Source organism: Scyliorhinus torazame, chromosome 30 (genome assembly GCF_047496885.1).
Source record: "Scyliorhinus torazame isolate Kashiwa2021f chromosome 30, sScyTor2.1, whole genome shotgun sequence".
NCBI lineage: Eukaryota > Metazoa > Chordata > Chondrichthyes > Carcharhiniformes > Scyliorhinidae > Scyliorhinus > Scyliorhinus torazame.
The window spans coordinates 20,619,748-20,633,067 of record NC_092736.1 but is presented as its reverse complement, the minus strand read 5'-3'; the positions used below and the strand labels follow the sequence as shown (position 1 = coordinate 20,633,067).

Below are 13,320 nucleotides of genomic sequence, written 5' to 3'. Positions count from 1 at the left end.
TGGGCTTCTAGGCTCCAAACCCTTAGAGGCAGCACGGTGGCACACTGGTTAGCACTGCTTCCTCACAGTTCCAGGTTCCAAGGTACGATTCCAGCCTTCAAGGACTGTGTGGAGTTTGCACGTTCTCCCCATGTCCGCGTGGGTTTCCTCCGGGTGCTCTGGTTTCCTCCCACAGTCCAAAGATGTACAGGTTAGGTGGATTGGCCGTGCTAAATTGCCCTTAGTGTCCAAAAATGAGCAGGTTAGGTGGGGTTCTGGGGATAGGGTGGGGGAGTGGGCCTAGGTAGGGAGCTCTTTAAGAGGGTTGGTGCAGACTCAAAGGACCAAATGGCCTCTTTCTGCACTGTAGGGATTCTCTGATTACTAGTCCAGCCACGTTAACACAACGCCATCTTCTCCCTATTTAACATGACATCAGGGCAACCTTTGGTGTAATGTCTTTCTTCTACGTACATCTTTGTGCTTCTGTTTATGGCAGATGGTCAGTGGGCGCATCCCTCACAATATCAACTGAACAAAAACAGTCAAGGCATTGAATACATTTCAAGTGGCACCTTTGCAATTGACGGGCAGCACGGTGGCGCAGAGGGTTAGCCCTGCTGCCTCACTGCGCCGAGGTCCCAGGTTCGATCCTGGCTCTGGGCCACTGTCTGTGTGGAGTTTGCACATTCTCCCCGTGTTTGCGTGGGTTTCGCCCTCACAACCCAAAAGATGTGCAGGGGGAGGTGGATTGGCCACTCTAAAAATTGCCCGTTAATTAGGGGGGGAAAATGAATTGGTTACTCTAAATTGATTTTTTTTAAAAACAACCTTTGCAGTTGACACCTATTATGATCGCAAATGTTTTCTGCAATTTGTCTGGGGTAAGTGTGGACAGTGTCTGAGCTGGGGGCCATATTTGATCTTCTATGATACAGCAAAGCATTGTGAGAAACACGGTGACCGGCGGGATTAAAGAACTGATTTGGGGCTCAGACTGCCTGTCACAAAAAGGCACTGCTGCTCACCGCTTCTTAGAAAAGCTAAGATTTGACGTTGTCTCACTCTGGTCTCTCGTTGCCGGCTGCGAGTCATAAATAATCTTGCAAGTATGAGGAGGAAGACAACGCGTGCTGAACGTGTGGGAGGTGCGCTGCCCACTCATCCACCCACCAAGGTTTTGTCGAGAGTTTACGACAGGGAGAGTGGGTGCCCTGTTTCCTACATTATAACGGTGGCTACACTTAAAAGAATACTTGATTGATTGCAAAAGGCTTTGGGAAGTCTTGATGCCATGAAAAGCACTATATTAATGCAAATAATTTCTTGTTTTTCTTTAATAAACACAAATAATGGAGTATTTGTACAATGGCATTGGAAAAATTGAAGATTAAGGTGTTGGAAGAGAAGTAAACTCAGCCAGTGATCTGATTTATAAAAGAAATATTGAACATTCAGCAGACAAGAGGAAGGAGGGTGGGTGACAATAACAAAACATCTGTTTTTATGCCAACATACAAACTCCTCCTCATGCAAGAGAGGGTTTGAAGGTTAAACGCACTTCATTGAAAATGAGAAATTTGTCGCTGGATGGTCAGAGCTCTTCAGATTACCATCAGTTTCGCTGTTACCCTCTGCATTTGAGGTTTCCCCTCACCCCGCCACCTAAACCACCCCATCTGCATAATCCACAGCCAAGATGGGACCTTGTAAAGCAATTGAGTTTCATGCCGCTTAATTGGATTTTCTCTTGGCTCCGATCTGTCTGTGCCCAAATTATTTAGCAAATTAGTAAGTGCATTTGCGTCACCGATTTTCCGTGCGTGCGTGTTTATTCTTGTGGCTTGGGCAAATAATGGCAAGCGCAAGAAGTGAGTCAACATCACGTGCCAAAATGTGAGCTAAAGATAAGAGAGCAACATTTGAAGGTCAAAGAGTCAAACAACCTCACCTTCAAAGGTCATGTTCTGACATTCTAATGTACATACGCTGATGTAATATCAAAAAATAGCCACGTTTCATTAACAGACAACTATTGACTCAGGCAAAACATTTTTAAGGGGTTCAGAGAGCACTCACTAGGTTAGCACAAGGCCCTTTCGCAGATCCCTGGTTTGGAATCCGATCCAGATTGATGAGGTTTCTACTCTTTGCAACTGTTCAAGTTCTACGTGGAGAGAAAGCTGAATAGTAAATAACAAAGTTCGAGCATCTGTATTTACACGCTTAAGCTTCACGGGTCTTATCTACATGTTGCCAGAGGGTCAAACTCTCTCCTTTACAATAACATGGTGTTGAAAACAAAAAAATCTGGAATTGGAATGCTAACGATGACCATGAAACAATTATCGCAAAAACCCATCTGGTTCACTAATGTCCTTAAGGGAAGGAAATCTGTCGGCCTTACCTGGTCTGGCCTACATGTGACTCCAGACCCACAGCAATGTGGTTGACTCTTAAATGCCCTCAGGGATGGGCAATAAATGTTGGCCCGGCCAGCGACGCCCACATTCCGTGAATGAAATAAAAAGAAATCCAACCTTTGCTAATGACGTAAAAATGCGATGAAATGAAAATCGCTTATTGTGACAAGTAGGCTTCAAATGAAGTTACTGTGAAAAGCCCCTAGTCGCCACATTCCGGCGCCTGTTCGGGGAGGCTGGTACGGGAATTGAACCATGCTGCTGGCCTGCCTTGGTCTGCTTTAAAAGCCAGCTCTTTAGCCCTGTGCTAAACCAGCTCCTTGAGCAACCTAGGCTAGCGAGTGGGCCGCATTAGTGGCCCTCCTTCATCCCAATGGGCTGCAAGATTGAAATCGGGCTTGCTCACTAACCAGGACTCCAGAAAATTGAATACATTTAATACACACCGAATATTTCCTAACAAGTTATAGAAAATACTTCATTACTTTTATGTTAATAGAACTGTCATCAACTTGAAGTGGTTGTTAGGAAAATACAGGTAGCTTTAAGGGATTTATATTTGTCTTGGTGAAGATTAGAAATAAGGTATTATTTAAGTGGGTTTAATTTAGTATTTCTGTGCATGGAAGAGTGAAACCTATAGTTAGATTCATACTGCACAAAAGTGTTTGTATCTGTGGGGGTTTTTTTCAATACAAATTGCGATTCTAGAATGCTTAGTAAGGGCGATGGCATGAAGAGTAAATAAACCAGCAGCAGCTGCTTAGCAATTGGGGTCTTGTTAAGGTAGAGGAACTTTGAAGTTTTAGTTTAGCTAATTTGATTGCAGTTGGAGTTAGATAGTGAGAGAGAAAGCAGCTCGCACAGCTCTATTAGAAGCAGTTGGTTTTAGAAGGCTGAGGAGGGAAACATCTCTCTCAGCCTTGCTAGAAGAAAAGCCATACCATGGAGTAAGTCACAGAGAGTTGAAAAAGCGTCGGATCGTGAGAGGGCAGAATGATATCTGCAGAATTGCTGAGGTTTGTAAAAAGAATTGCTTACAGTTTGGGGGACATTATTTGGAATAATTATGGAAATTGGCAGCTGGACCTCAGAGTATGTGTAAAAGCCTTCAAGACAAAGGGAAACCTGAAGGGAGAGGTATAAAACCTGAAAGTGAAACCTTGGTGGAAGCAGCGGAGAGAAATCATCATTTAAAGGAAAGTGTGACTTTTGATAGAGGAATTTGAAAGAACTCATGTTGAAGCCGGAGTTCAGTGAGACAGGTGGCTTACGATATAAGAATCATCTGGAGGAATTTTGAGGAGAAATCCACAGACATTTACTTTGATTCAGAGAGGAGTTTATTTTACCACAGTCATCTTGTGTGCTTAAAAGGGATTGTGTGTGTTAATGAGACCATTGTAGTTTAAGATATACTTTGTAATTCATGTTAATTCTAAAACTTGTGTGTAATTGTTAAGCTAAAGGGGGAATAAAGGAGCATTGTATTATAATCCAATTTTTTCATGTTTAATAAATGTATTTTTCTTGTTGCTAAAACTAATTAGTGGTCCTGTGACTCTGTTCCTCCACAATTTATTAAAAAAGGATAAAGGTTACAGTCTTTTGAGTCAGGGTTCTGTTCAGGGATCTTCCCGTCCAGTTATAACGTCAAATTTGAAGGTAGGCTAGCCAGTAACATTAGGAATGATAGTAAAAGTTTCTTTAAATACATTAAAAACAAACGGGAGGCAAAAGTTGACATTGGGCCGCTCCAAAATGACGCTGGTAATTTTGTGATGGGAGACAAGGAAATAGCCGAGGAACTGAATAAGTGCTTTGCCTCAGTCTTCACAGTAGAAGACATGAGTAATATCCCAACAATTCCGGAGAGTCAGGGGGCAGAGTCGAATATGGTAGCCATCACAAAGGAGAAAGTGCTAGAGAAACTATGAGGTCTAAAAATTGATAAATCTCCGGGCCCAGATGGGCTACATCCTAGAGTTCTAAAGGAGATAGCTGAAGAAATAGTGGAGGCGTTGGTGATGATGTTTCAAAAGTCACTGGAGTCAGGGAAAGTACCAGAGGATTGGAAAATCGCTGTTGTAACCCCCCTGTTCAAGAAGGGAACAAGGAAAAAGATGGAAAATTATAGGCCAATTAGCCTAACCTCGGTTGTTGGCAAGATTCTAGAATCCATTGTTAAGGATGAGATTTCTAAATTCTTGGAAGTGCAGGGTCAGATTAGGACTAGTCAGCATGGATTTACTAAGGGGAGGTCTTGCTTGACAAACCTGTTAGAGTTCTTTGAAGAGATAACAAATAGGTTAGACCAAGGACCAATGGATGTTATCTATCTTGACTTCCAAAAGGCCTTTGATAAGGTGCCTCAAGGGAGACTGCTGAGTAAAATAAGGGCCCATGGTATTCGAGGCAAGGTACTAACATGGATTGACGACTGGCTGTCAGGCAGAAGGCAGAGAGTTGGGATAAAAGGTTCTTTTTCGGAATGGCAACCGGTGACGAGTGGTGTCCTGCAGGGTTCAGTGTTGGGGCCACAGCTGTTCTCTTTATATATTAACGATCTAGATAACGGGACTGAGGGCATTCTGGCTAAGTTTGCAGATGATACAAAGATAGGTGGAGGGGCAGGTAGTATGGAGGAGGTGGGGAGGCTGCAGAAAGATTTAGACAGTTTAGGAGAGTGGTCCAAGAAATGGCTGATGAAATTCAACGTGGGCAAGTGCGAGGTCTTGCACTTTGGAAAAAAGAATAGAGGCGTGGACTATTTTCTAAACGGTGAAAAAATTCATAATGCTGAAGTGCAAAGGGACTTGGGAGTCCTAGTCCAGGATTCTCTAAAGGTAAACTTGTAGGTTGAGTCCGTAATTAAGAAAGCAAATGCAATGTTGTCATTCATCTCAAGAGGCTTGGAATATAAAAGCAGGGATGTACTTCTGAAGCTTTATAAAGCATTAGTTAGGCCCCATTTAGAATACTGTGAGCAATTTTGGGCCCCACACCTCAGGAAGGACATACTGGCACTGGAGCGGGTCCAGCGGAGATTCACACGGATGATCCCAGGAATGGTAGGCCTAACATACGATGAACGTCTGAGGATCCTGGGATTATATTCATTGGAGTTTAGGAGGTTGAGGGGAGATCTAATAGAAACTTACAAGATAATGAATGGCTTAGATAGGGTGGATGTAGGGAAGTTGTTTCCATTAACAGAGGAGACTAGGACCCGGGGGCACAGCCTTAGAATAAAAGGGAGTCACTTTAGAACAGAGATGAGGAGAAATTTCTTCAGCCAGAGAGTGGTGGGTCTGTGGAATTCATTGCCACAGAGGGCGGTGGAGGCCGGGACGTTGAGTGTCTTTAAGACAGAAGTTGATAAATTCTTGATTTTTCGAGGAATTAAGGGCTATGGAGAGAGAGCGGGTAAATGGAGTTGAAATCAGCCATGATTGAATGGTGGAGTGGACTTGATGGGCCGAATGGCCTTACTTCCACTCCTATGTCTTATGGTCTTAAACATGAAAGCAAAAGCAATATTTACAATTTGATTGGACACAGAGGGAGCGCACGGCTCTCACAGTCAATGTTGTGAGCAATCGTACACTTCACTTCACTCGCTTTCGCTTTGCGTGCGAATCACTTCAGTCATACCGGTAGGAAAAAAAATACACGGATGGGAATCAGCGGAATGTGGCGACCCTGCGCGTGGGCAACGGTCACCAAAATGTCTCGTGGGGGGCCGCACTCAGAACCCAGATGGGCCGTACTCTGATCTTTGATGGGCCGTAGGTTGCCCCCAGGCCACAGGTTGCCCATCACTGATGTAACGGTTCTCTTGAGTGAATCTTATATTGAGAGTATTGTCAAAAAAAAGGTAACAGTCAAGGTTTTTAAAAGGGGGCCTTCTCAGAATTATGTGTGAGGGTGAGTTTGAAAGTAGTTCCTATCTGGTGTGAGAGCTTTTATAAAATGCCCTCTTGCTTAGCAATAAGCTCACTCAGACATGGTAGTTGATGTAGTGAATGGAAAACTTTGTTAATACATAGGGGCCTTTTACCAAGGGCTTGTTAGTCAAGTGGGCTGTTGGTTTAGCTAGAACGGATGATGCCTTTGACTTTGTAGAGAGGTATATGCGCTGCATTCTCATAATTTTTTGCATAAATTTTCCCAGCACATATTTGGACAGCAGTAGTTTTTGCTGAAGGGCAGATAAGAGACCATGATTATAAAAGTAGATGTCAAGCTATGGTGCCTTCCAATGGTTCAGCTTGGATTTGCAAGTTACACTCCCCATCGCCGCCCCACCACCACTAACCACACCCTACCACTACCAGCAGAGATGTGCATGTAGCAGCAAGAGTCATAACACTAAGCCCGATGCATTGTGCGCCCACGTCTACGCGTATCCATAATTTGTGGGCTGAGGACTTTTAGGGACCTTCACTTCAGGCTGTGTGTCCCCCCTCTCACTCCCATAACAATTTGAGTTCTGAGGAAACTTGAATTGATGGTATAACTTTGAGTTCCGGTTCGTTCGCAGTGCAAGCCTTCTTCCTAAAACCTCAGGGCTCCGTAGAGTGTTTTGTAGCTCACCTCCCTTGGAGCTAACAACAACAACAAAAACTTCTAGAATCATAGACTCCCTACCATGCAGAAGGAGGCCATTCGGCCCATCGAGTCTGCACCGACCCTCTGAAAGAGCACCCCACCTGGGCCCACTCCCATCCCGGTAACCCCACCTAACATTTTGGGCACTTAAGGGGCAATTTTTATCATGGCCAATCCACCTAGCCTGCACATCTTTGGACTGTGGGAGGAAACCGGAGCACCCGGAGGAAACCCACGCACACACGGGGAGACCCCACACAGACAGTCACCTGAGGTTGGAATTGAACCCAGGTCCCTAATGCTGTGAGGCAGCAGTGCTAACCATTGTACCACCGTGGCGCCCTTATGGTTATGGTTGGGCAATGCTAGTCTCCCCTGGAAATGAACAGGAAGAACCTCCTGGTCCTCTTGTTAAAGAGGAAGTTGAATGAAATATTGAGTGTTAAACCTCGGGGGTGCAAACCAACATCTCCCCCCCGCCCCCCAGGTGAGGCCTATTAGGAGCAGTCATAATTCTCTTTCAAAGGATGCGTAGGCCTTAGTTTATTTGGCTCAATGTTCTGGATTCAACATTGAAGTTCAACAATTTCAGGTCATAAACACTGTTCCCAAACTTTCAGACAGGAGGGGTTGGTAATAATGCTGCTGTTGCCATTTGCACCTCCTCTGGACACATCTTTCATTACTTTACGTGTCCTTGCACCATCATCCTTATTTTGTCCTTTAATTTTGGGCCCCAGGCATCACCCCTCATTTGATACTTGCTGGGTACCAGATGACCCCAGACTAATTCTGGAGGCAATCAGAGGGGCTGCTGGATGTGAAGGTGGGCTTGTAAAAGTCCCTCCTTGGTGCTGTGTCCAGTTATAATAAAAGCAGAGAGACCCTCACCCCTCACATACCCATGAGTGTCACTTATAAACCCCCACGCACCTCTGCCCTATAGCTCCCATCCCCTTATGCCAGGCATTGTCAAACTCAGGGGCGTGACCTGCGGGTGGGTCACAGGCGGGTGTCGGGAGGGTCGCGGAGCCGTCCGTCGCGGCGCTCCCGATTGCGCAAATCTGCGCGCAACAGCCGCAGTAGCCGGCTGTTAATAAGGCCGGCTGCAAGCGGCCTTCAAAATGGCCACGAACACGTAAAAATAAGTGTGGCCGCACTGCGCATGCGTGCCAGATCATCGGCGCGCATGCGCAAAACTATGCGCATGCGCGCCGATGATCAGTCACGCATGCGCAGTGCGGCCGTTCTTTTTAAATGGTCGCAGCTTTTGGTTTTACAAGTTCAGGGGGGGTTTTATTCATTTTATTCTTTTATTTTATTCATTTAATTTTTATTTTTTTCAATTTTTTTTTACATGTTCGGTGGGGGGGGTTTATTTTATAAAATTTTACAGGATAAAAATGCAGAACTTTGGACAGATGGAGACTCCATACGTTCCAAAACCAGAGGCTTCACCTTCATCCAACAGGTTCCATTGGAGGAGCCTGTACGTGGGCCAAAGGGGCCCAAAACCATTTCCTCCATTTTTGTCAGCAGCAAATAAGGTAAGAGAAAATGATGGGTCGCGCAGGTCGGCCGGCGTGGGTCACGAAGGTCGGCCGGCATGGGTCACGAAGGTCGGCCGATGTGGGTCGCGAAGGTCGGCCGGGTTGGGTCCCCGGAAAAAAAGTTTGAAGAACACCGTCTTATGCCAAACTATACACTCTTTCAGAATCAAGTAACTTGATGGTGACAGTAGGATATTTAATAAAAGGTATGAAAATACAGCCATTCATTCATAAAAATATCTTTCACTACATCCCAAGAAAAGTGTCAATCATCCATACCCTTTAAAGTTTCAATAGCAGAGACTGCAAGCACTGAAACAGCTCTATCTTGCACAAATAAACATTGTCAAATTGACAGCAGAGATCCGAGTGCCAGGGCAGTTAATTAAAAAATGTTTTCTCTGGTGCACAAGTGTTTTACTATTCTAATGTATGTCTGAACTCTCAATCAATAATTCATAATGAAGATTGGCTGAGTGTCTAAAAATCCATCAATCTGTTGAAACAGCTGAGCCCTACAGAAAACATTGCTTGACTAACAGTTCTAGCTCTCTGAGTGCTTGTAGTTTCTGCTATTGGTAATTTAAAGAGTCTGAATGATTGACACTTTTATTGGGCTGTATTAAAAGCTATTTTGATGAATGAAATACTGTTTTCAAAAGCTTCTTTTTCAACAACCGACTGTCACTATGGGGGTTCATTGCTTCTATACAATGTATAGTGGATGAATGGGCATGGAAGTGCCACACCTTGGCATTAGAGCAAGGGTTGATTACAGACGGTGGGGAGGAATCCTTGACAATGGGGAAATGAGGAAGACCTTTTCAACTTGCCTTTCAAAAGGTCCCCTCCTTCACACTGTGGTACACAACATTTCTGAGGTGGCATGAACCACAACTGTTTGAAAACCTGGCCAGAGTCTATGGGCATTGCTGAGAACTAGGACATGCCTGTCCCCACAATGGAGCCAGCCAGGTCAGGAGTGTAGGGTATGGGCGTTTGACATGAACCACCCAAAAAAGGCACTTCTGAAAATCCGAGGCCCCAGGAATGTGTTTGGGAATCCCGGGATTGGGACCGGCCCGCCACTTTAAAGAGGCTCTCGGGCCATCCTGACTTGGGCGGCACGGTGGCACAGTGGTTAGCACTGCTCCTTCACAGCTTCAGGGACCCGGATGACAATCTGTGTGGAGTTTTGCCCTTTAGTGTCCAAAAGGTTAAGTGGGGTTACTAGGTTACGGGGATAGGGTAGAGGTGTGGGCTTAAGTAGGGTGCTCTTTGCAAGGGCCAGCACTGACTCAATGGGCCGAATGGCCTCCTTCTGCACTGTAACTTCTATGATTCAATGACTTGGTGAAAATCCAGTCCTTGAACTTGGTTTCCCTCCCTCCACAGATGTTACCTGTTGAGTATTTGCAGCTGTTTCTGCTTATTATTAAACATCTCCAGTCCTATTTTGCTTTGACCTTAGTCTAACGCCTCTTTCGAAAGGCAAGACCACTGACAGCGCAGCGCAGCTGAGGGATCAGCCTAAATATGTGCTGCCGCCAGAGAGAAAACATTTCAAATCTATAACGCACTGAAAAAGAGTCAGTTAAGATTTCTACCACTGGCCCGAGCTAAGAGACGTAAGATTAATTCTTGACTAAGAGCTTTACTGTGAACAAAGTTGAATTGGAAAGTCAGATTCCAACAGAAGGGGATTAATTCATTAGAAATATCTAGCGCTGCTTAATTCCCAAGTAAACCATGAAACTCAGTATGTGTGCTGATCGGATTGGCCGTGGCTAGTGTATGAAGCAATCACCAAAGGGTGTGTCTCCTTACCTGTGCACCTGGAGTCCTGGAGCACAATCAACAGGTATTGTACGGAAAAACATCAATCTCATTTAGAATCCGTTCAGCTGTATCCAGAGTACACCCCTCCCGCGGGCAACTGACTCCAATATCAATATGTGCGACATCTGAAATCGAGAGATGAACATAAGTAATTGGTAGGATCCGCCAAAGTGGTTTGGTGCAGTTTTCTACAGATAGACAATTACCGTATAATCCTACAGTTAAAAAGATATTTGCCATATGATGTATTTGTCTTGTGGCTCACTGCTGAAGGCCAAGCATTGATATGGAAATGCATAACAGGTCAGTCAACATTCCAGAGGAACGATGGAAGTTGGATAAAACCCTGATGGCCTACAGAAATATGCCCAGGTCCAGGAGCAATGCTGCATCTCTCTTGAATCACTCTAAATCTCCCTCCTCCCCATTCTTCTGGTGGCTCCCCATCCAACATTACCTCATTTTTAAAAAGCTCATCCTTGTTTCTAAATCCCTCCCTATCCTCACCTCTCCGTCACCTCCTTCAGCCCTCCAACCTGTGCTCCTCCAGTTGAGGACTCTTGTGGATTGTAACCACTCCACCATCAGTGAAGGCCTCTTTCACCCACCTTATTCCCTCCCTGCCTCTCTCTGCTCCTTTCAGACATTACTACAGCCCAATCCCTCCTGATTTCACATCCTGGGGCTTGGTGTTGAAAAAACATAATTGAATGTTTTTTTCATCGATGACAGTCCTGTGAAGTGCCTTGGGCTGTTGCAATGTGTTAAATGTGCTACCTCTGGATTCTGCGGATCCCCAGGGGTGCGCGGGACCCTTACAGGGGTTACGCGGGACCTTTACAGTGGTAGGTCTGGCTATCGAGGGCCTGAGCAGGGCTGGGGCCATGGAGACCCAAGGGCAACCAAAACTGGGGCCGCAGAAGCCTGAGAGACACATCAGGGGGTGAGTGACAGGGTGGGTGAGGGGTGTGGGTGAGAGTGTGTGTGAGGGTGAGAGTGTGTGAGGAGGGGTGAGTGTGTTGTGGGTGTGTGTGTGTGTGTGTGTGGGTGAGTGAGGGTGTGAGTGAGAGTATGGTTGTGAGTGAGGGGCTTGGGGGAGTGTGTGGGTGAGGATGTTAGTGAGGAGGTGGGTGAAGGCGGTTGTGGGTGAGGGTGGGGGTGGGTGAGGTTGAGGGGGTGAGGGACTGTGTGTGAGTTGGTGTTCCCACTGCAAATGACAAAAGAAGGCAAAACTTGGAAGTATTCTCTTTTCCCGCAGGAAGCACACCCCGGCCCGTGGGTTTCCCGGCGGCATGGGGAGGGGGCTTCAATGGGAAAACACACTGACAAGAGGCAGGGGGAGAGAATCCCACCACCAGCAAACGCCGATCCGCCTAGAAACACGCGACTGGGGTGGGCGGGAGAATCCAGCCCAATAAAAGTTTACAAATAAGACATAACAAAAGAACAAAGAACAAAGAAATGTACAGCACAGGAACAGGCCCTTCGGCCCTCCAAGCCCGTGCCGACCATGCTGCCCGACTAAACTACAATCTTCTACACTTCCTGGGTCCGTATCCTTCTATTCCCATCCTATTCATATATTTGTCAAGATGCCCCTTAAATGTCCCTATCGTCCCTGCTTCCACTACCTCCTCCGGAAGCGAGTTCCAGGCACCCACTACCCTCTGCGTAAAAAACTTGCCTCGTACATCTACTCTAAACCTTGCCCCTCTCACCTTAAACCTATGCCCCCTAGTAATTGACCCCTCTACCCTGGGGAAAAGCCTCTGACTATCCACTCTGTCTATGCCCCTCATAATTTTGTATACCTCTATCAGGTCTCCCCTCAACCTCCATCGTTCCAGTGAGAACAAACCGAGTTTATTCAATGGCTCCTCATAGCTAATGCCCTCCATACCAGGCAACATTCTGGTAAATCTCTTCTGCACCCTCTCTAAAGCCTCCACATCCTTCTGGTAGAGTGGCGACCAGAATTGAACACTATACTCCAAGTGTGGCCTAACTAAGGTTCTATACAGCTGCAACATGACTTGCCAATTCTTATACTCAATGCCCCGGCCAATGAAGGCAAGCATGCCGTATGCCTTCTTGACTACCTTCTCCACCTGTGTTGCCCCTTTCAATGACCTGTGGACCTGTACTCCTAGATCTCTTTGACTTTCAATACTCTTGAGGGTTCTACCATTCACTGTATATTCCCTACCTGCATTAGACCTTCCAAAATGCATTACCTCACATTTGTCCGGATTAAACTCCATCTGCCATCTCTCCGCCCAAGTCTCCAGACAATGTAAATCCTGCTGTATCCTCCGACAGTCCTCATCGCTATCCGCAATTCCACCAACCTTTGTGTCGTCTGCAAACTTACTAATCAGACCAGTTACATTTTCCTCCAAATCATTTATATATACTACAAAGAGCAAAGGTCCCAGCACTGATCCCTGTGGAACACCACTGGTCACAGCCCTCCAATTAGAAAAGCATCCCTCCATTGCTACTCTCTGCCTTCTATAGCCTAGCCAGTTCTGTATCCACCTTGCCAGCTCACCCCTGATCCCGTGTGACTTCACCTTTTGTACTAGTCTACCATGAGGGACCTTGTCAAAGGCCTTACTGAAGTCCATATAGACAACATCTACTGCCCTACCTGCATCAATCATCTTAGTGACCTCCTCAAAAAACTCTATCAAGTTAGTGAGACACGACCTCCCCTTCACAAAACCGTGCTGCCTCTCACTAATAGGTCCATTTGCTTCCAAATGGGAGTAGATCCTGTCTCGAAGAATTCTCTCCAGTAATTTCCCTACCACTGAAGTAAGGCTCACCGGCCTGTAGTTCCCGGGATTATCCTTGCTGCCCTTCTTAAACAGAGGAACAACATTGGCTATTCTCCAGTCCTCCGGGACATCCCCTGA

General features: G+C 45.9%; 1 long non-coding RNA gene across 1 annotated transcript in view; it reads right to left on the bottom strand.

Moving 5' to 3' along the window:
• The window catches only part of LOC140404279 (uncharacterized), a 79,799-nt gene extending 69,284 nt beyond the window's left edge, over nt 1-10,515 (bottom strand). Inside the window, exon 1 of the long non-coding RNA XR_011938482.1 lies at nt 10,391-10,515. This is a non-coding gene — a long non-coding RNA (uncharacterized lncRNA). The remainder of the gene's footprint in view (nt 1-10,390) is intronic.
• Between the last annotated feature and the right edge of the window lie 2,805 nt (nt 10,516-13,320).